The 19,945-nt window shown below is 50.3% G+C and overlaps 1 protein-coding gene across 1 annotated transcript in view; it reads left to right on the plus strand.

The window, feature by feature from the left end:
* Positions 1-19,945, plus strand: part of LOC147109865 (POU domain, class 2, transcription factor 2-like) — a gene marked incomplete at its 5' end in the record, with an annotated part of 462,998 nt that overhangs the window by 434,615 nt on the left and 8,438 nt on the right. The window lies entirely within an intron of this gene.

Here is a 19,945-nt window from a genome sequence, read left to right on the forward strand (position 1 = left end):
TGTGTGTTCTCACTGTGCTTTCACTGTGTGCTCTCGCTGTGTGTTCTCGCTGTGTGTTCTCACTGTGTGTTCTCACTGTGTGCTCTCACTGCGTGTTCTCATTGTGTGTTCTTGCTGTGTGTTCTCACTGTGTGCCCTCACTGTGTGCTCTGTGTGTTATCACTGTGTTCTCACTGTGGGTTCTCACTGTGTGCTCTCACTGTTTGCTCTCACTGTGTGTCCTCACTGTATATTCTCACTGTGTGCTCTCCCTGTATGTTCTCACTGTATTCTCACTGTGTTCTCACTGTGTGTTCTCAGTGTGTGCCCTCAGTGTGTTCTGTGTGTTCTCACTGTGTGTTCTCACTGTGTGTTCTCACTGTGTTCTCACTGTGTGCTCTCACTGTGTGCTCTCAATGTGTGCTCTCACTGTGTGCTATCACTGTGTGTTCTCACTGTGTGTTCTCACTGTGTGCTCTCACTGTGTGCTCTCACTGTGTGTTCTCACTGTGTGTTCTCACTGTGCTCTCATTGTGTGTTCTCTCTGTGTGCTCTCACTGTGTGCCCTCACTGTGCGTTTTCATTGTGTATTCTTACTGTGTGTTCTCACTGTGTGTTCTCACTATGTGCTCTCACTGTGTTCTCACTGTGTGTTCTTATTGTGTGGTCTCACTGTGTGCTCTCACTGTGTGTTCTCACTGTGGTCTCACTGTGTGCTCTCACTGTGTGCTCTCACTGTGTGCTCTCACTGTGTGCTCTCCCTGTATGTTCTCACTGTATGTTCTTACTGTGTACTCTCACTGTGTTCTCACTGTGTGTTTTCACTGTGTGCTCTAACTGTGTGCTCTCACTGTGTGTTCTCACTGTGCGCTCGCTGTTTTTTCTCACTGCGTGTTCTCACTATGTGCTCTCACTCTGTGTTCTCACTGTGTGCTCTCACTGTGTGTTCTCACTGTGTGCTCTCACTGTGTGCTCTCACTGTGTGCTCTCAGTGTGTTCTCGCTGTGTGCTCTCGCTGTGTGTTCTCGCTGTGTGTTCTCACTGTGTGTTCTCACTGTGCTCTCACTGCGTGTTCTCATTGCGTGTTCTCGCTGTGTGTTCTCACTGTGGTGCTCTCACTGTGTGCTCTCAATGTGTGTTCTCTCTGTGTGCTCTCACTGTGTGCTCTCACTGTGTGCTCTCGCTGTGTGTTCTCACTGTGTGTTCTCAGTGTGTACCCTCACTGTGTGCTCTCACTGTGTGTTCTCACTGTGTGTTCTCGCTGTGTGCTCTCGCTTTGTGTTCTCACTGTGTGCTCTCACTGCGTGTTCTCATTGTGTGTTCTTGCTGTGTGTTCTCACTGTGTGCCCTCACTGTGTGCTCTGTGTGTTATCACTGTGTTCTCACTGTGTGCTCTCACTGTGTGCTCTCACTGTGTGTTCTCACTGTTTGCTCTCACTGTGTGTTCTCACTGTGTGTTCTCACTGTGTGCTCTCACTGTGTGCTCTCAATGTGTGCTCTCACTGTGTGCTCTCACTGTGTGCTCTCACTGTGTGTTCTCACTGTGTGCTCTCAATGTGTGCTCTCACTGTTTGCTCTCACTGTGTGTTCTCACTGTGTGTTCTCACTGTGTGCTCTCACTGTGTGCTCTCAATGTGTGCTCTCACTGTGTGCTCTCACTGTGTGCTCTCACTGTGTGCTCTCAATGTGTGCTCTCACTGTGTGCTCTCACTGTGTGTTCTCACTGTGTGTTCTCACTGTGTGCTCTCACTGTGTGCTCTCACTGTGTGTTCTCACTGTGTGTTCTCACTGTGTGCTCTCACTGTGTGCTCTCACTGTGTGCCCTCACTGTGCGTTTTCATTGTGTAGTCTTACTGTGTGTTCTCACTGTGTGTTCTCACTGTGTGTTCTCACTGTGTGTTCTCACTATGTGCTCTCACTGTGTTCTCACTGTGTGTTCTTATTGTGTGGTCTCACTGTGTGCTCTCACTGTGTGTTCTCACTGTGGTCTCACTGTGTGCTCTCACTGTGTGCTCTCCCTGTATGTTCTCACTGTATGTTCTTACTGTGTGCTCTCACTGTGTTCTCACTGTGTGTTTTCACTGTGTGCTCTAACTGTGTGCTCTCACTGTGTGTTCTCACTGTGCGCTCACTGTTTTTTCTCACTGTGTGTTCTCACTGTGTGCTCTCACTGTGTGTTCTCACTGTGTGCTCTCACTGTGTGCTCTCACTGTGTGCTCTCACTGTGTTCTCACTGTGTTCTCGCTGTGTGTGCTCTCAATGTGTCCTCTCACTGTGAAGTTCTCACTGTGTGCTCTCACTGTGTGTTCTCACTGTGTGTTCTCACTGTGTGTTCTCACTGTGTGCTCTCACTGGGTGCGCTCACTGGGTGCTCTCACTGGGTGCTCTCACTGGGTGTTCTCACTGAGTGTGCTCATTGTGTGTTCTTACTGTGTGTTCTCACTGTGTTCTCACTGTGTGTTCTCATTGTGTGTTCTTACTGTGTGTTCTCACTGTGTGCTCGCACTGTGTGTTCTCACTGTGTGCTCGCACTGTGTGCTCTCACTGTGTGCTCTCACTGCTCTCACTGTATATTCTCACTATGTGCTCTCCCTGTGTGTTCTCACTGTGTGCTCTCACTCTGTGTTCTCACTGTGTGTTCTCACTGTGCTTTCACTGTGTGCTCTCGCTGTGTGTTCTCGCTGTGTGTTCTCACTGTGTGTTCTCACTGTGTGCTCTCACTGCGTGTTCTCATTGTGTGTTCTTGCTGTGTGTTCTCACTGTGTGCCCTCACTGTGTGCTCTGTGTGTTATCACTGTGTTCTCACTGTGGGTTCTCACTGTGTGCTCTCACTGTTTGCTCTCACTGTGTGTCCTCACTGTATATTCTCACTGTGTGCTCTCCCTGTATGTTCTCACTGTATTCTCACTGTGTTCTCACTGTGTGTTCTCAGTGTGTGCCCTCAGTGTGTTCTGTGTGTTCTCACTGTGTGTTCTCACTGTGTGTTCTCACTGTGTTCTCACTGTGTGCTCTCACTGTGTGCTCTCAATGTGTGCTCTCACTGTGTGCTATCACTGTGTGTTCTCACTGTGTGTTCTCACTGTGTGCTCTCACTGTGTGCTCTCACTGTGTGTTCTCACTGTGTGTTCTCACTGTGCTCTCATTGTGTGTTCTCTCTGTGTGCTCTCACTGTGTGCCCTCACTGTGCGTTTTCATTGTGTATTCTTACTGTGTGTTCTCACTGTGTGTTCTCACTATGTGCTCTCACTGTGTTCTCACTGTGTGTTCTTATTGTGTGGTCTCACTGTGTGCTCTCACTGTGTGTTCTCACTGTGGTCTCACTGTGTGCTCTCACTGTGTGCTCTCACTGTGTGCTCTCACTGTGTGCTCTCCCTGTATGTTCTCACTGTATGTTCTTACTGTGTACTCTCACTGTGTTCTCACTGTGTGTTTTCACTGTGTGCTCTAACTGTGTGCTCTCACTGTGTGTTCTCACTGTGCGCTCGCTGTTTTTTCTCACTGCGTGTTCTCACTATGTGCTCTCACTCTGTGTTCTCACTGTGTGCTCTCACTGTGTGTTCTCACTGTGTGCTCTCACTGTGTGCTCTCACTGTGTGCTCTCAGTGTGTTCTCGCTGTGTGCTCTCGCTGTGTGTTCTCGCTGTGTGTTCTCACTGTGTGTTCTCACTGTGCTCTCACTGCGTGTTCTCATTGCGTGTTCTCGCTGTGTGTTCTCACTGTGGTGCTCTCACTGTGTGCTCTCAATGTGTGTTCTCTCTGTGTGCTCTCACTGTGTGCTCTCACTGTGTGCTCTCGCTGTGTGTTCTCACTGTGTGTTCTCAGTGTGTACCCTCACTGTGTGCTCTCACTGTGTGTTCTCACTGTGTGTTCTCGCTGTGTGCTCTCGCTTTGTGTTCTCACTGTGTGCTCTCACTGCGTGTTCTCATTGTGTGTTCTTGCTGTGTGTTCTCACTGTGTGCCCTCACTGTGTGCTCTGTGTGTTATCACTGTGTTCTCACTTTGTGCTCTCACTGTGTGCTCTCACTGTGTGTTCTCACTGTTTGCTCTCACTGTGTGTTCTCACTGTGTGTTCTCACTGTGTGCTCTCACTGTGTGCTCTCAATGTGTGCTCTCACTGTGTGCTCTCACTGTGTGCTCTCACTGTGTGTTCTCACTGTGTGCTCTCAATGTGTGCTCTCACTGTTTGCTCTCACTGTGTGTTCTCACTGTGTGTTCTCACTGTGTGCTCTCACTGTGTGCTCTCAATGTGTGCTCTCACTGTGTGCTCTCACTGTGTGCTCTCACTGTGTGCTCTCAATGTGTGCTCTCACTGTGTGCTCTCACTGTGTGTTCTCACTGTGTGTTCTCACTGTGTGCTCTCACTGTGTGCTCTCACTGTGTGTTCTCACTGTGTGTTCTCACTGTGTGCTCTCACTGTGTGCTCTCACTGTGTGCCCTCACTGTGCGTTTTCATTGTGTAGTCTTACTGTGTGTTCTCACTGTGTGTTCTCACTGTGTGTTCTCACTGTGTGTTCTCACTATGTGCTCTCACTGTGTTCTCACTGTGTGTTCTTATTGTGTGGTCTCACTGTGTGCTCTCACTGTGTGTTCTCACTGTGGTCTCACTGTGTGCTCTCACTGTGTGCTCTCCCTGTATGTTCTCACTGTATGTTCTTACTGTGTGCTCTCACTGTGTTCTCACTGTGTGTTTTCACTGTGTGCTCTAACTGTGTGCTCTCACTGTGTGTTCTCACTGTGCGCTCACTGTTTTTTCTCACTGTGTGTTCTCACTGTGTGCTCTCACTGTGTGTTCTCACTGTGTGCTCTCACTGTGTGCTCTCACTGTGTGCTCTCACTGTGTTCTCACTGTGTTCTCGCTGTGTGTGCTCTCAATGTGTCCTCTCACTGTGAAGTTCTCACTGTGTGCTCTCACTGTGTGTTCTCACTGTGTGTTCTCACTGTGTGTTCTCACTGTGTGTTCTCACTGTGTGCTCTCACTGGGTGCGCTCACTGGGTGCTCTCACTGGGTGCTCTCACTGGGTGTTCTCACTGAGTGTGCTCATTGTGTGTTCTTACTGTGTGTTCTCACTGTGTTCTCACTGTGTGTTCTCATTGTGTGTTCTTACTGTGTGTTCTCACTGTGTGCTCGCACTGTGTGTTCTCACTGTGTGCTCGCACTGTGTGCTCTCACTGTGTGCTCTCACTGCTCTCACTGTATATTCTCACTATGTGCTCTCCCTGTGTGTTCTCACTGTGTGCTCTCACTCTGTGTTCTCACTGTGTGTTCTCACTGCGCGTTCTCACTGTATTCTCGCTGTGTGCCCTCACAGTGTGTTCTCACTGTGTGCTCTCCCTGTATGTTCTCTCTGTGTTCTCACTGTGTGTTCTTACTGTGTGCTCTCACTGTGTTTTCTCAGTGTGTGTTCTCGCTGTGTGTTCCCACTGTGTGCTCTCACTGTTGTTCTCACTGTGTGTTCTCACTGTGTGTTCTCACTGTGTTCTCACTGTGTGTTCTCACTGTGCTCTCACTGTGTGTTCTCACTGTGTTCTCAGTGTGCGCTCACTGTGTGTTCTCACTGTGTGCTCTCACTGTGTGCTCTCCCTGTATGTTCTCACTGTGTGCTCTCACTGTGCTCTGTGTTCTCACTGTGTGTTCTCGCTGTGTGTTCTCGCTGTGTGCTCTCGCTGTGTGTTCTCGCTGTGTGTTCTCGCTGTGTGTTCTCGCTGTGTGTTCTCGCTGTGTGCTCTCGCTGTGTGTTCTCATTGTGTGTTCTTACTGTGTGTTCTCACTGTGTGCTCTCACTGTGTGCTTTCACTGTGTTCTCAGTGTTCTGACTGTTTGCTCTCACTGTGTGTGCTCATTGTGTGTTCTCACTGTGTGTTCTCACTGTGTGTTCTCAGTGTGTGCTCTCACTGTGTGCTCTCACTGTGTGTTCTTACTGTGTGTTCTCACTGTGTGCTCTCACTGTGTCCTCTCACTGTTATCGTCTCACTGTGTGCTCTCGCTGTGTGTTCTCGCTGTGTGCTCTCACTGTGTGTTCTGTGTGCTCTCACTGTGTGCTCTCACTGTGTGTTCTCACTGTGTGTTCTCACTGTGTGTTCTCACTGTGTGCTCTCACTGCGTGCTCTCACTGCGTGCTCGCACTGCGTGCTCTCACTGCGTGCTCTCACTGCGTGCTCTCTCTGCGTGCTTTCACTGCGTGTTTTCACTGCGTGCTCTTACTGTATGCTCACTTTTTTCTCACTGTGTGTTCTCACTGTGTGTTCTCACTCTGCTCTCACTCTGTGCTCTCACTCTGTGCTCTCACTCTGTGCTCTCACTGTGTGCTCTCCCTGTGTGTTCTCACTGTGTGTTCTCACTGTGTGTTCTCACTGTGTGTTCTCACTGTGTGCTCTCACTGTGTGCTCTCACTGTGTGCTCTCACTGTGTGCTCTCACTGTGTGTTCTCACTGTGTGCTCTCACTCTGTGCTCTCACTGTGTGCTCTCACTGTGTGCTCTCACTGTATGCTCTCACTGTGTGCTCTCCCTGTATGTTCTCATTGTGTGTTCTCACTGTCCAATCGCACTGTGTGCTCTCACTGTGTGCTCTCACTGTGTTCTCTCACTGTGTGCTCTCACTGTGTGCCCTCACTGTGTGCTCTGTGTGTTATCACTGTGTGCTCTCACTGTGTGCTCTCACTGTGTGTTCTCACTGTGTGTTCTCACTGTGTGCTTTCACTGCGTGTTCTCATTGTGTGTTCTTACTGTGTGTTCTCACTGTGTGCCCTCACTGTGTGCTCTGTGTGTTATCACTGTGTTCTCACTGTGTGCTCTCACTGTGTGCTCTCACTGTGTGTTCTCACTGTTTGCTCTCACTGTGTGCTCTGTGTGTTATCACAGTGTTCTCAATGTTTGCTCTCACTGTGTGTTCTCACTGTATATTCTCACTGTGTGCTCTCCCTGTATGTTCTCACTGTGTGTTCTCACTGTGTGTACTCAGTGTGTGCCCTCAGTGTGTTCTCACTGTGTGCTCTCGCTGTGTGTTCTTGCTGTGTGTTCTCACTGTGTGTTCTCACTGTGTGTTCCCACTGTGTGCTCTCACTGCGTGTTCTCATTGTGTGATCTTGCTGTGTGTTCTCACTGTGTGCTCTCACTGCGTGTTCTCATTGCGTGTTCTCGCTGTGTGTTCTCACTGTGTGCTCTCACTGTGTGCTCTCAATGTGTGTTCTCTCTGTGTGATCTCACTGTGTGCTCTCACTGTGTGCTCTCGCTGTGTGTTCTCGCTGTGTGTTCTCACTGTGTGTTCTCAGTGTGTACCCTCACTGTGTGTTCTCACTGTGTGCTCTCACTGTGTGTTCTCACTGCGTGTTCTCACTGTGCTTTCACTGTGTGCTCTCGCTGTGTGTTCTCGCTGTGTGTTCTCACTGTGTGTTCTCACTGTGTGCTCTCACTGCGTGTTCTCATTGTGTGTTCTTGCTGTGTGTTCTCACTGTGTGCCCTCACTGTGTGCTCTGTGTGTTATCACTGTGTTCTCACTGTGGGTTCTCACTGTGTGCTCTCACTGTTTGCTCTCACTGTGTGTCCTCACTGTATATTCTCACTGTGTGCTCTCCCTGTATGTTCTCACTGTATTCTCACTGTGTTCTCACTGTGTGTTCTCAGTGTGTGCGCTCAGTGTGTTCTGTGTGTTCTCACTGTGTGTTCTCACTGTGTGTTCTCACTGTGTTCTCACTGTGTGCTCTCACTGTGTGCTCTCACTGTGTGCTCTCAATGTGTGCTCTCACTGTGTGCTATCACTGTGTGTTCTCACTGTGTGCTCTCACTGTGTGCTCTCACTGTGTGTTCTCACTGTGTGTTCTCACTGTGCTCTCATTGTGTGTTCTCTCTGTGTGCTCTCACTGTGTGCCCTCACTGTGCGTTTTCATTGTGTATTCTTACTGTGTGTTCTCACTGTGTGTTCTCACTATGTGCTCTCACTGTGTTCTCACTGTGTGTTCTTATTGTGTGGTCTCACTGTGTGCTCTCACTGTGTGTTCTCACTGTGGTCTCACTGTGTGCTCTCACTGTGTGCTCTCACTGTGTGCTCTCACTGTGTGCTCTCCCTGTATGTTCTCACTGTATGTTCTTACTGTGTACTCTCACTGTGTTCTCACAGTGTGTTTTCACTGTGTGCTCTAACTGTGTGCTCTCACTGTGTGTTCTCACTGTGCGCTCGCTGTTTTTTCTCACTGTGTGTTCTCACTATGTGCTCTCACTCTGTGTTCTCACTGTGTGCTCTCACTGTGTGTTCTCACTGTGTGCTCTCACTGTGTGCTCTCACTGTGTGCTCTCAGTGTGTTCTCGCTGTGTGCTCTCGCTGTGTGTTCTCGCTGTGTGTTCTCACTGTGTGTTCTCACTGTGCTCTCACTGCGTGTTCTCATTGCGTGTTCTCGCTGTGTGTTCTCACTGTGGTGCTCTCACTGTGTGCTCTCAATGTGTGTTCTCTCTGTGTGCTCTCACTGTGTGCTCTCACTGTGTGCTCTCGCTGTGTGTTCTCACTGTGTGTTCTCAGTGTGTACCCTCACTGTGTGCTCTCACTGTGTGTTCTCACTGTGTGTTCTCACTGTGTGTTCTCGCTGTGTGCTCTCGCTTTGTGTTCTCACTGTGTGCTCTCACTGCGTGTTCTCATTGTGTGTTCTTGCTGTGTGTTCTCACTGTGTGCCCTCACTGTGTGCTCTGTGTGTTATCACTGTGTTCTCACTGTGTGCTCTCACTGTGTGCTCTCACTGTGTGTTCTCACTGTTTGCTCTCACTGTGTGTTCTCACTGTGTGTTCTCACTGTGTGCTCTCACTGTGTGCTCTCAATGTGTGCTCTCACTGTGTGCTCTCACTGTGAGCTCTCACTGTGTGTTCTCACTGTGTGCTCTCAATGTGTGCTCTCACTGTTTGCTCTCACTGTGTGTTCTCACTGTGTGTTCTCACTGTGTGCTCTCACTGTGTGCTCTCAATGTGTGCTCTCACTGTGTGCTCTCACTGTGTGCTCTCACTGTGTGCTCTCAATGTGTGCTCTCACTGTGTGTTCTCACTGTGTGTTCTCACTGTGTGCTCTCACTGTGTGCTCTCACTGTGTGCTCTCACTGTGTGTTCTCACTGTGTGTTCTCACTGTGCTCTCATTGTGTGTTCTCTCTGTGTGCTCTCACTGTGTGCCCTCACTGTGCGTTTTCATTGTGTAGTCTTACTGTGTGTTCTCACTGTGTGTTCTCACTGTGTGTTCTCACTATGTGCTCTCACTGTGTTCTCACTGTGTGTTCTTATTGTGTGGTCTCACTGTGTGCTCTCACTGTGTGTTCTCACTGTGGTCTCACTGTGTGCTCTCACTGTGTGCTCTCCCTGTATGTTCTCACTGTATGTTCTTACTGTGTGCTCTCACTGTGTTCTCACTGTGTGTTTTCACTGTGTGCTCTAACTGTGTGCTCTCACTGTGTGTTCTCACTGTGCGCTCACTGTTTTTTCTCACTGTGTGTTCTCACTGTGTGTTCTCACTGTGTGCTCTCACTGTGTGTTCTCACTGTGTGCTCTCACTGTGTGCTCTCACTGTGTGCTCTCACTGTGTTCTCACTGTGTTCTCGCTGTGTGTGCTCTCAATGTGTCCTCTCACTGTGAATTTCTCACTGTGTGCTCTCACTGTGTGTTCTCACTGTGTGTTCTCACTGTGTGTTCTCACTGTGTGCTCTCACTTGTGTGTTCTCACTGTGTGTTCTCACTGTGTGTTCTCACTGTGTGCTCTCACTGGGTGCGCTCACTGGGTGCTCTCACTGGGTGCTCTCACTGGGTGTTCTCACTGAGTGTGCTCATTGTGTGTTCTTACTGTGTGTTCTCACTGTGTTCTCACTGTGTGTTCTCATTGTGTGTTCTTACTGTGTGTTCTCACTGTGTGCTCGCACTGTGTGTTCTCACTGTGTGCTCGCACTGTGTGCTCTCACTGTGTGCTCTCACTGCTCTCACTGTATATTCTCACTATGTGCTCTCCCTGTGTGTTCTCACTGTGTGCTCTCACTCTGTGTTCTCACTGTGTGTTCTCACTGCGTGTTCTCACTGTATTCTCGCTGTGTGCCCTCAGTGTGTTCTCACTGTGTGCTCTCCCTGTATGTTCTCTCTGTGTTCTCACTGTGTGTTCTTACTGTGTGCTCTCACTGTGTTTTCTCAGTGTGTGTTCTCGCTGTGTGTTCCCACTGTGTGCTCTCACTGTTGTTCTCACTGTGTGTTCTCACTGTGTGTTCTCACTGTGTGTTCTCACTGTGTTCTCACTGTGTGTTCTCACTGTGCTCTCACTGTGTGTTCTCACTGTGTTCTCAGTGTGCGCTCACTGTGTGTTCTCACTGTGTGCTCTCACTGTGTGCTCTCACTGTGTGCTCTCCCTGTATGTTCTCACTGTGTGCTCTCACTGTGCTCTGTGTTCTCACTGTGTGTTCTCGCTGTGTGTTCTCGCTGTGTGCTCTCGCTGTGTGTTCTCGCTGTGTGTTCTCGCTGTGTGTTCTCGCTGTGTGCTCTCGCTGTGTGTTCTCATTGTGTGTTCTTACTGTGTGTTCTCACTGTGTGCTCTCACTGTGTGCTTTCACTGTGTTCTCAGTGTTCTGACTGTTTGCTCTCACTGTGTGTGCTCATTGTGTGTTCTTGCTGTGTGATCTCACTGTGTGATCTCACTGTGTGCTCTCACTGTGTGTTCTCACTGAGTGCTCTCACTGTTTTTTCTCACCGTGTGTTCTTACTGTGTGTTATTACTGTGTGTTCTCGCTCTGTGTTCTCGCTGTCTGCACTCGCTATCTGCTCTCGCTGTGTGTTTTCACTGTGTGTTCTCACTGTGTGTTCTCACTGTGTGTTCTTACTGTGTGCTCAGTCTGTATGTTCTCACTGTGTGTTCTCACTGTGTGCTCTCACTGTGTGCTCTCACTGTGTGCTCTCCCTGTATGTTCTCACTGTGTGCTCTCGCTGTGTGTTCTCGCTGTGTGTTCTCGCTGTGTGCTCTCGCTGTGTGCTCTCGCTGTGTGCTCTCGCTGTGTGCTCTTGTGTGTGTTCTCGCTGTGTGTTCTCTCTGTGTGTTCTCACTGTGTGTTCTCACTGTGTGTTCTCACTGTGTGCTCTCACTGTGTGCTCTCACTGTGTGCTCTCACTGTGTGCTCTCCCTGTGTGTTCTCACTGTGTGCTCTCACTGTGCTCTGTGTTCTCACTGTGTGTTCTCACTGTGTGTTCTCGCTGTGTGTTATCGCTGCGTGCTCTCGCTGTGTGTTCTCGCTGTGTGCTCTCGCTGTGTGCTCTCGCTGTGTGCTCTCGCTGTGTGCTCTCGCTGAGTGCTCTCGTGTGTGTTCTCGCTGTGTCTTCTCGTTGTGTGTTCTTGCTGTGTGTTCACACTGTGTGCTCTCAGTGTGTGTGCTCATTGTGTGTTCTTACTGTGTTCTCACTGTGTGTTCTCAGTGTGCTCTCACTGTATATTCTCACTGTGTGCTCGCACTGTGTGCTCTCACTGTCTTTTCTCACTGTGTGTTCTCACTGTGTGCTCTCACTGTGTGTTCTCATTGTGTTTTTACTGTGTGTTCTCACTGTGTGCTCTCACTGTGTCATCTCACTGTGTCGTCTCACTGTGTGCTCTCACTGTGTTCTCACTGTGTGTTGTCGCTGTTTGCTCTCGCTGTGTGTTCTCGCTGTGTGTTCTCACTGTGTGTTCTCGCTGTGTGCTCTCACTGTGTATTCTCACTGTATATTCTCACTGTGTGCTCTCACTGTGTGTTCTGTGTGCTCTCGCTGTGTGTTCTCGCTGTGTGCTCTCGCTGTGTGATCTCGCTGTGTGTTCTCGCTGTGTGCTGTCGCTGTGTGCTGTCGCTGTGTGCTCTCGCTGTGTGCTCTCGCTGTGTGTTCTCGCTGTGTGTTCTCACTGTGTGTTCTCACGGTGTGCTCTCGCTGTGTGCTCTCACTGTGTGCTCTCACTGTGTTCTTACTGTGTGCTCTATGTGTTTTTTCACTGTGTGTTCTCGCTGTGTGTTCCCGCTGTGTGCTCTCAGTGAAGTTCTCACTGTGTGTTCTCACTGTGTTCTCAGTGTGTGCTCTCACTGTGCTCTCACTGTGTGTTCTCATTGTGTGGTCTCACTGTGTGTTCTCACTGTGTGTTCTCACTGTGAGTTCTCACTGTGTGTTCTCATTGTTTTTCTCACTGTGTGCTCTCACTGTGTGCTCTCAGTGTGCTCTCCCTGTATGCTCTCACTGTGTGCTCTCACTGTGTGCTCTCGTGTGTGCTCTCGCTGTGTGTTCTCGCTGTGTGTTCTCGCTGTGTGTGCTCGCTGTGTGTTCTCACTGTGTGCTCTCGCTGTGTGCTCTCGTGTGTGCTCTCGCTGTGTGTTCTCGCTGTGTGTTCTCGCTGTGTGTGCTCGCTGTGTGTTCTCGCTGTGTGTTCTCGCTGTGTGCTCTCGCTGTGTGTTCTCGCTGTGTGTTCTCGCTGTGTGTTCTCGCTGTTTGTTCTGACGGTGTGCTCTCGCTATGTGTTCCGGCTGTGAGCTCTCGCTGTGTGCTCTCGCTGTGTGTTCTCGCGGTGTGCTCTCGCTGTGTGCTCTCACTGTGTGTTCTCGCGGTGTGCTCTCGCTGTGTGCTCTCACTGTGTGCTCTCACTGTGTGCTCTCACTGTGTGCTCTCCCCGTGTGCTCTCGCCGTGTGCTCTCGCCGTGTGTTCTCGCTGTGTGTTCTCGCTGTGTGTTTCACTGTGTGCTCTCGCTGTGTGTTTTCACTGTGTGCTCTCACTGTGTGTTCTCACTGTGTATTCCTCCTGTGTGCTCAGACTGTGTGTTCTCACTGTGTGTTCTCCGTGTGTGCCCTCACTCTGTGTTTTCAATGTGTGCTCTCACTGTGTGTTTTCACTGTGTTAGTGTGCTCTTACTGTGTGCTCTCGCTGTGTGCTCTCACTGTGTGTTTTCATTGTGTGCTCCAACTGTGTGGGCTCACTGTTTGCCCTCACTGTGTTTTCTCACTGTGCTCTCACCTTGTGTTCTCACTGTCTGCTCTCAGTGTGTGCTCTCCCTGTGTGTTCTCACTGTGTTCTCACTGTGTGTTCTCTCTGCGTGTTCTCACTGTGTGTTTTCAGTGTGTGCCCTCACTGTTTGTTCTCACTGTGTGTTCTCGCTGTGTGTTCTCGCTGTGTGTTCCCACTGTGTGTTCTCACTGTGTGTTCTCACTGTGTGTTCTTACTGTGTGTTCTCACTGTGTTCTCATTGTGTGCTCTCACTGTGTGTACACTGTGTGCTCTCACTGTCTGTTCTCACTGTGTGCTCTCAATGTGCTCTCTCACTGTGTGTTCTCACTGTGTTCTCTGTGTGTGCCCTCACTCTGTGTTCTCACTGTGTGCTCTCACTGTGTTCTCACTGTGTGTTCTCATTGTGTGTTCTTACTGTGTGTTCTCACTGTTTTCTCATTGTGTGCTCTCACTGTGTGTTCACTGTGTGCTCTCACTGTGTTCTCACTGTGTGTTCTCATTGTGTTCTTACTGTGTGCTCTCACTGTCTGTTCTCACTGTGTGCTCTCACTGTGCGCTCTCACTGTGTGTTCTCACTGTGTTCTCACTGTGTGTTCTCACTGTGTGCTCTCACTGTGTGTTCTCACTGTGTGCTCTCACTGTGTGTTCTCACTATGTGTGCTCTCACTGTGTGCTCTCACTGTGTGTTCTCAGTGTGTGTCCTCACTGTGTGTTCTCACTGTGTGCCCTCATTGTGTGTTCTCGCTGTGTGTTCTCGCTGTGTATTCCCGCTGTGTGCTCTCGCTGTGTGCTCTCGCTGTGTGCTCTCGCTGTGTGTTCTCGCTGTGTGCTCTCGCTGTGTGTTCTCGCTGTGTGCTCTCGCTGTGTGCTCTCGCTGTGTCTTCTCCCTGTGTGCTCTCACTGTGTGCTCTCACTGTGTGCTCTCACTGTGTGTTTTCAGTGTGTGCTCTCAATGTGTGTTCTCGCTGTGTGTTCTCGCTGTGTATTCCCACTGTGTGCTCTCACTGCGTGTTCTCACTGCGTGCTCTCACTGCGTGCTCTCACTGTGTGCTCTCACTGCGTGTTCTCTCTCTGTGCTCTCACTGTGTGTTCTCACTGTGTGTTCTTACTGTGTGTTTTCACTGCTCTCACTGTGTGTTCTCGCTGTGCTCTCGCTGTGTGTTCTCGCTGTGAGTACTCACTGTGTGCTCTCACTGTTTTCTCACTCTGTGCTCTCACTCTGTGCTCTCACTCTGTGCTCTCACTGTGCGCTCTCACTGTGTGTTCTCACTGTGTTCTCTGTGTGTGCCCTCACTCTGTGTTCTCACTGTGTGCTCTCGCTGTGTGTTCTCACTGTATATTCTCACTGTGTGCTCTCCCTGTATGTTCTCACTGTGTGCTCTCACTGTGCTCTCAGTGTTCTCACTGTGTGTTCTCGGTGTGCTCTCGCTGTGTGCTCTCGCTGTGTGTTCTCGCTGTGTGTTCTCGCTGTGTGTTCTCGCTGTGTGCTCTCGCTGTGTGCTCTCGCTGTTTGCTCTCACTGTTTGCTCTCGCTGTGTGCTCTCGCTGTGTGCTCTCGCTGTGTGCTCTCGCTGTGTGTTCTCGCTGTGTGTTCTCACGGTGTGCTCTCGCTGTGTGCTCTCGCTGTGTGTTCCGGCTGTGTGTTCCGGCTGTGAGCTCTCGCTGTGTGCTCTCGCTGTGTGTTCTCGCGGTGTGCTCTCGCTGTGTGCTCTCGCTGTGTGCTCTCGCTGTGTGTTCTCGCGGTGTGCTCTCGCTGTGTGCTCTCACTGTGTGCTCTCACTGTGTGCTCTCACTGTGTGCTCTCACTGTGTGCTCTCGCTGTGTGTTCTCGCTGTGTGTTTCACTGTGTGTTCTCGCTGTGTGCTCTCACTGTGTGTTCTCACTGTGTGTTCTCCGTGTGTGCCCTCACTCTGTGTTTTCACTGTGTGCCCTCACTGTGTGATCTGTGTGTTCTTGCTGTGTGTTCTCAGTGTGTTCTTACTGTCTGTTCTCAGTGTGTGCACTCACTGTGCTCTCACTGTGTGTTTTCACTGTGTTAGTGTGCTCTTACTGTGTGTTCTCGCTGTGTGCTCTCGCTGTGTGTTTTCATTGTGTGCTCCAACTGTGTGGGCTCACTGTTTGCTCTCACTGTGTTTTCTCACTGTGCTCTCACCTTGTGTTCTCACTGTCTGCTCTCAGTGTGTGCTCTCCCTGTGTGTTCTCACTGTGTGTTTTCAGTGTGTGCCCTCACTGTTTGTTCTCACTGTGTGTTCTCGCTGTGTGTTCCCACTGTGTGTTCTCACTGTGTGTTCTCACTGTGTGTTCTCACTGTGTGTTCTTACTGTGTGTTCTCACTGTGTTCTCATTGTGTGCTCTCACTGTGTGTACACTGTGTGCTCTCACTGTCTGTTCTCACTGTGTGCTCTCACTGTGCGCTCTCACTGTGTGTTCTCACTGTGTTCTCTGTGTGTGCCCTAACTCTGTGTTCTCACTGTGTGCTCTCACTGTGTTCTCACTGTGTGTTCTCATTGTGTGTTCTTACTGTGTGTTCTCACTGTGTTCTCATTGTGTGCTCTCACTGTGTGTTCACTGTGTGCTCTCACTGTGTTCTCACTGTGTGTTCTCATTGTGTGTTCTTACTGTGTGCTCTCACTGTCTGTTCTCACTGTGTGCTCTCACTGTGCGCTCTCACTGTGTGTTCTCACTGTGTTCTCACTGTGTGTTCTCACTGTGTGCTCTCACTGTGTGTTCTCACTGTGTGTTCTCACTGTGTGTTCTCACTATGTGTGCTCTCACTGTGTGCTCTCACTGTGTGTTCTCAGTGGGTGCCTTCACTGTGTGTTCTCACTGTGTGCCCTCATTGTTTGTTCTCGCTCTGTGTTCTCGCTGTGTATTCCCGCTGTGTGCTCTCGCTGTGTGCTCTCGCTGTGTGCTCTCGCTGTGTGCTCTCGCTGTGTCTTCTGCCTGTGTGCTCTCACTGTGTGCTCTCACTGTGTGCTCTCACTGTGTGCTCTCACTGTGTGTTTTCAGTGTGTGCTCTCAATGTGTGTCCTCGCTGTGTATTCTCGCTGTGTATTCCCACTGTGTGCTCTCACTGCGTGCTCTCACTGCGTGTTCTCACTGCGTGCTCTCACTGCGTGCTCTCACTGTGTTCTCACTGTGTGTTCTTACTGTGTGTTCTCACTGTGTTCTCATTGTGTGCTCTCACTGTGTGTTCACTGTGTACTCTCACTGTGTTCTCACTGTGTGTTCTCATTGTGTGTTCTTACTGTGTGCTCTCACTGTCTGTTCTCACTGTGTGCTCTCACTGTGCGCTCTCACTGTGTGTTCTCACTGTGTTCTCACTGTATGCTCTCACTGTGTGTTCTCACTGTGTGCTCTCACTGTGTGTTCTCACTGTGTGCTCTCAATGTGTGTTCTCACTGTGTGTTCTCACTGTGTGCTCTTACTGTGTGTTCTCACTGTGTGTTCTCACTGTGCTCTCAGTGTGTGTTCTCACTGTGTGTTCTCAGTGTGCGCTCACTGTTTTTTCTCACTGTGTTCTCACTGTGTGTTCTTTCTGTGTGTTCGTTCTGTGTGCTCTCACTGTGTGCTCTCACTGTGTGCTCTCACTGTGTGTTGTCACTGTATATTCTCACTGTGTGCTCTCCGTGTCCTCACTGTGTGTTCTCGCTGTGTGTTCTCGCTGTGTACTCTCGCTGTGTGTTCTCGCTGTGTGTTCTCGCTGTGTGTCCTCGCTGTGTGCTCTCGCTGTGTGCTCTCGCTGTGTGCTCTCGCTGTGTGTTCTGCCTGTGTGCTCTCGCTTTGTGCTCTCACTGTGTGCTCTCACTGTGTGCTCTCACTGTATGTTCTCACTGTGTGCTCTCACTGTGTGTTCTCACTGTGTGCCCTCATTGTGTGTTCTCACTGTGTTCTCACTGTGTGTTCTCACTGTTTTCTCACTGTGCGTTCTCACTCTGCGTTCTCACTCTGCGCTCTCACTCTGCGCTCCCACTCTGTGCTCTCACTGTGTGTTCTCACTGTGTTCTCACTGTGTGTTTCACTGTGTGCTCTCACTGTGTGCTCTCACTGTGTTCTCACTGTGTGTTCTCACTGTGTGCTCTCACTGTGTGCTCTCACTGTGTGCTCTCACTGTGTGTTCTCACTGTGTGTTCTTACTGTGTGCTCGCACTTTGCTCTCACTGTTTGTTCTCACTGTGTGCTCTCACTGTGTGTTCTCACTGTGTGTTCTCAATGTGTGCTCTCACTGTGAAGTCCTCACTGTGTTCTCACTGTGTGCTCTCAATGTGTGTTCTCACTGTGTGTTCTCACTGTGTGCTCTTACTGTGTGTTCTCACTGTGTTCTCACTGTGCTCTCAGTGTGTGTTCTCACTGTGTGTTCTCAGTGTGCGCTCACTGTTTTTTCTCACTGTGTTCTCACTGTGTGTTCTTTCTGTGTGTTCTTTCTGTGTGCTCTCATTGTGTGCTCTCACTGTGTGTTGTCACTGTATATTCTCACTGTGTGCTCTCCCTGTGCTCTCCGTGTTCTCACTGTGTGCCCTCACTGTGTGTTCTCACTGTGTGTTTTCACTGTGTGCTCACTGTGTGCGCTCACTGTGTGCTCTCGCTGTGTTCTCACTGTGTGTTCTCGCTGTGTGCTCCCGCTGTGTGCTCTCGCTGTGTGTTCTCAGTATGTGCTCCCACTGTGTGTTCTCACTGTGAGTTCTCAATGTGTGCTCTCACTGTGTGCTCTCACTGTGTGCTCTCACTGTGCGCTCGCTGTGTGTTCTCACTGTGCGCACTCACTGTGCCCTCACTGTGCGCTCTCTCTGTGCGCTCACTCTGTGCCCTCACTCTGTGCCCTCACTCTGTGTTCTCCCGCTGTATGCTCCCGCTGTGTGCTCTCGCTGTGTGCTCTCGCTGTGTGCGCTCACTGTGTTCTCACTGTGTGCTCTCACTGTGTGTGCTCACTGTGTGCTCTCACTGTGTGCTCTTACTGTGTTCTCACTGTGTGTTCTCGCTGTGTGCTCTCACTGTGTGCCCTCACTGTGTGTTCTCACTGTGTTCTCTCTGTGTGTTCTCTCTGTGTGTTCTCGCTGTGTGCCCTCGCTGTGCGCTCGCTGTGTGCTCTCGCTGTGTGCCCTCGCTGTGTGCCCTCGCTGTGTGTTCTCGCTGTGTGTTCTCGCTGTGTGTTCTCGCTGTGTGTTCTCGCTGTGTGCTCTCGCTGTGTGCTCTCGCTGTGTGTTCTCGCTGTGTGTTCTCACTTTGTGCTCTCACTGTGTGTTCTCACTGTGTGTTCTCACTGTGTGCTCTCACTGTGTGCTCTCACTGTGTGTTCTAACTGTGTGCTCACTGTTTTTTCTCACTGCGTGCTCCCACTGCGTGCTCCCACTGCGTGCTCCCACTACGTGCTCCCACTCTGTGCTCTCACAGTGTGCTCACTGTGTGCTCTCTGTGTGTTCTCTGTTTGCTCTCACTGTATGCTCTCTCTGTGCTCGCACTGTGTGTTCTCACTGTGTGCTCTCACTGTGTGTTCTCACTGTGCTCATTCTGTGTTCTCTCTGTGTGCTCTCACTGTGTGTTCTCACTGTGCTCTCTCTCTGTGTTCTCACTGTGTGTTCTCACTATGTGTACTCACTGTACACTCTCACTGTGTGCTCACTGTGCTCCCACTGTGTGTTCTCACTGTGTGCTCCCGCTGTGTGTTCTCGCTGTGTGCTCTCACTGTGTGCTCTCACTGTGTGCTCTTACTGTGTTCTCACTGTGTGTTCTCGCTGTGTGCTCTCACTGTGTGCCCTCACTGTGTGTTCTCACTGTGTTCTCTCTGTGTGTTCTCTCTGTGTGTTCTCGCTGTGTGCTCTCACTGTGTGTTCTCACTGTGTGTTCTCACTGTGTGCTCCCAGTGTGTGCTCTCACTGTGTGCTCTCACTGTGTGCTTTCAGTGTGTTCTCGCTGTGTGCTCTCGCTGTGTGCTCACTTTGTATTCTCACTGTGTGCTCTCACTGTGCGCTCTCACTGTGCTCTCACTGTTTGCTCTGTGTGTTCTCAGTGCGTGCTCCCACTCTGTGTTCTCACTGTTTGCTCTCACTGTGTGCTCCCGCTGTGTGCTCCCGCTGTGTGTTCTCGCTGTGTGTTCTCACTGTGTGCCCTCACTCTGTGTTCTCAGTGTGTGCCTTCACTCTGTGCTCTCACTGTGTGCTCTCACTGTGTGCTCTCACTGTGTTCTCATTGTGTGTTCTTACTGTGTGTTCTCACTGTGTTCTCATTGTGTGTTCTCACTGTGTGTTTTCACTGTGTGCTCTTACTGTGTGTTTTCAGTGTGTGCCCTCACTGTGTGCTCTCACTGTGTTCTCACTGTGTTCTCACTGTGTGTTCTCGCTGTGTGTTCTCGCTGTGTATTCCCACTGTGTGCTCTCGCTGTGTGGTCTCACTGTGTGCTCTCGCTGTGTGTTCTCGCTGTGTGCTCTCACTGTGTGCTCTCACTGTGTGCTCTCGCTGTGTGGTCTCACTGTGTGCTCTCGCTGTGTGTTCTCGCTGTGTGCTCTCACTGTGTGCTCTCACTGTGTGCTCTCACTGTGTGCTCTCACTGTGTGCTTTCACTGTGTATTCTCACTGTGTGCTCTCACTGTGTGCTCTCACTGTGTGCGCTCACTGTGTGCTCTCACTGCGTGTTCTCACTGTGTGTTCTTACTGTATGTTCTCACTGTGTGTTCTCACTGCCTGCTGTCATTGTGCTCTCGCTGTGTGTTCTCACTGTGTGCTCTCACTGTGTGCTCTCACTGTGTGCGCTCACTGTGTGCTCTCACTGCGTGCTCTCTGTGTGTTCTCACTGTGTGCTCCCACTGTGTGTTCTCAGTGTGTGTTCTCACTGTGTTCTTACTGTGCGCTCTCACTGTGTGCTCTCACTGTGTGCTCTCACTGTGTGTTCTCACTGTGTGTTCTTACTGTATGTTCTCACTGTGTGTTCTCACTGCCTGCTGTCATTGTGCTCTCGCTGTGTGTTCTCACTGTGTACTCTCACTGTGTGTTGGCGCTGTGTGCTCTCACTGTGTGC

Source organism: Somniosus microcephalus, chromosome 12, assembly GCF_052327205.1.
Source record: "Somniosus microcephalus isolate GS21.2 chromosome 12, FLI_Smic_1.0, whole genome shotgun sequence".
In the NCBI taxonomy this organism is placed as follows: Eukaryota; Metazoa; Chordata; class Chondrichthyes; order Squaliformes; family Somniosidae; genus Somniosus; species Somniosus microcephalus.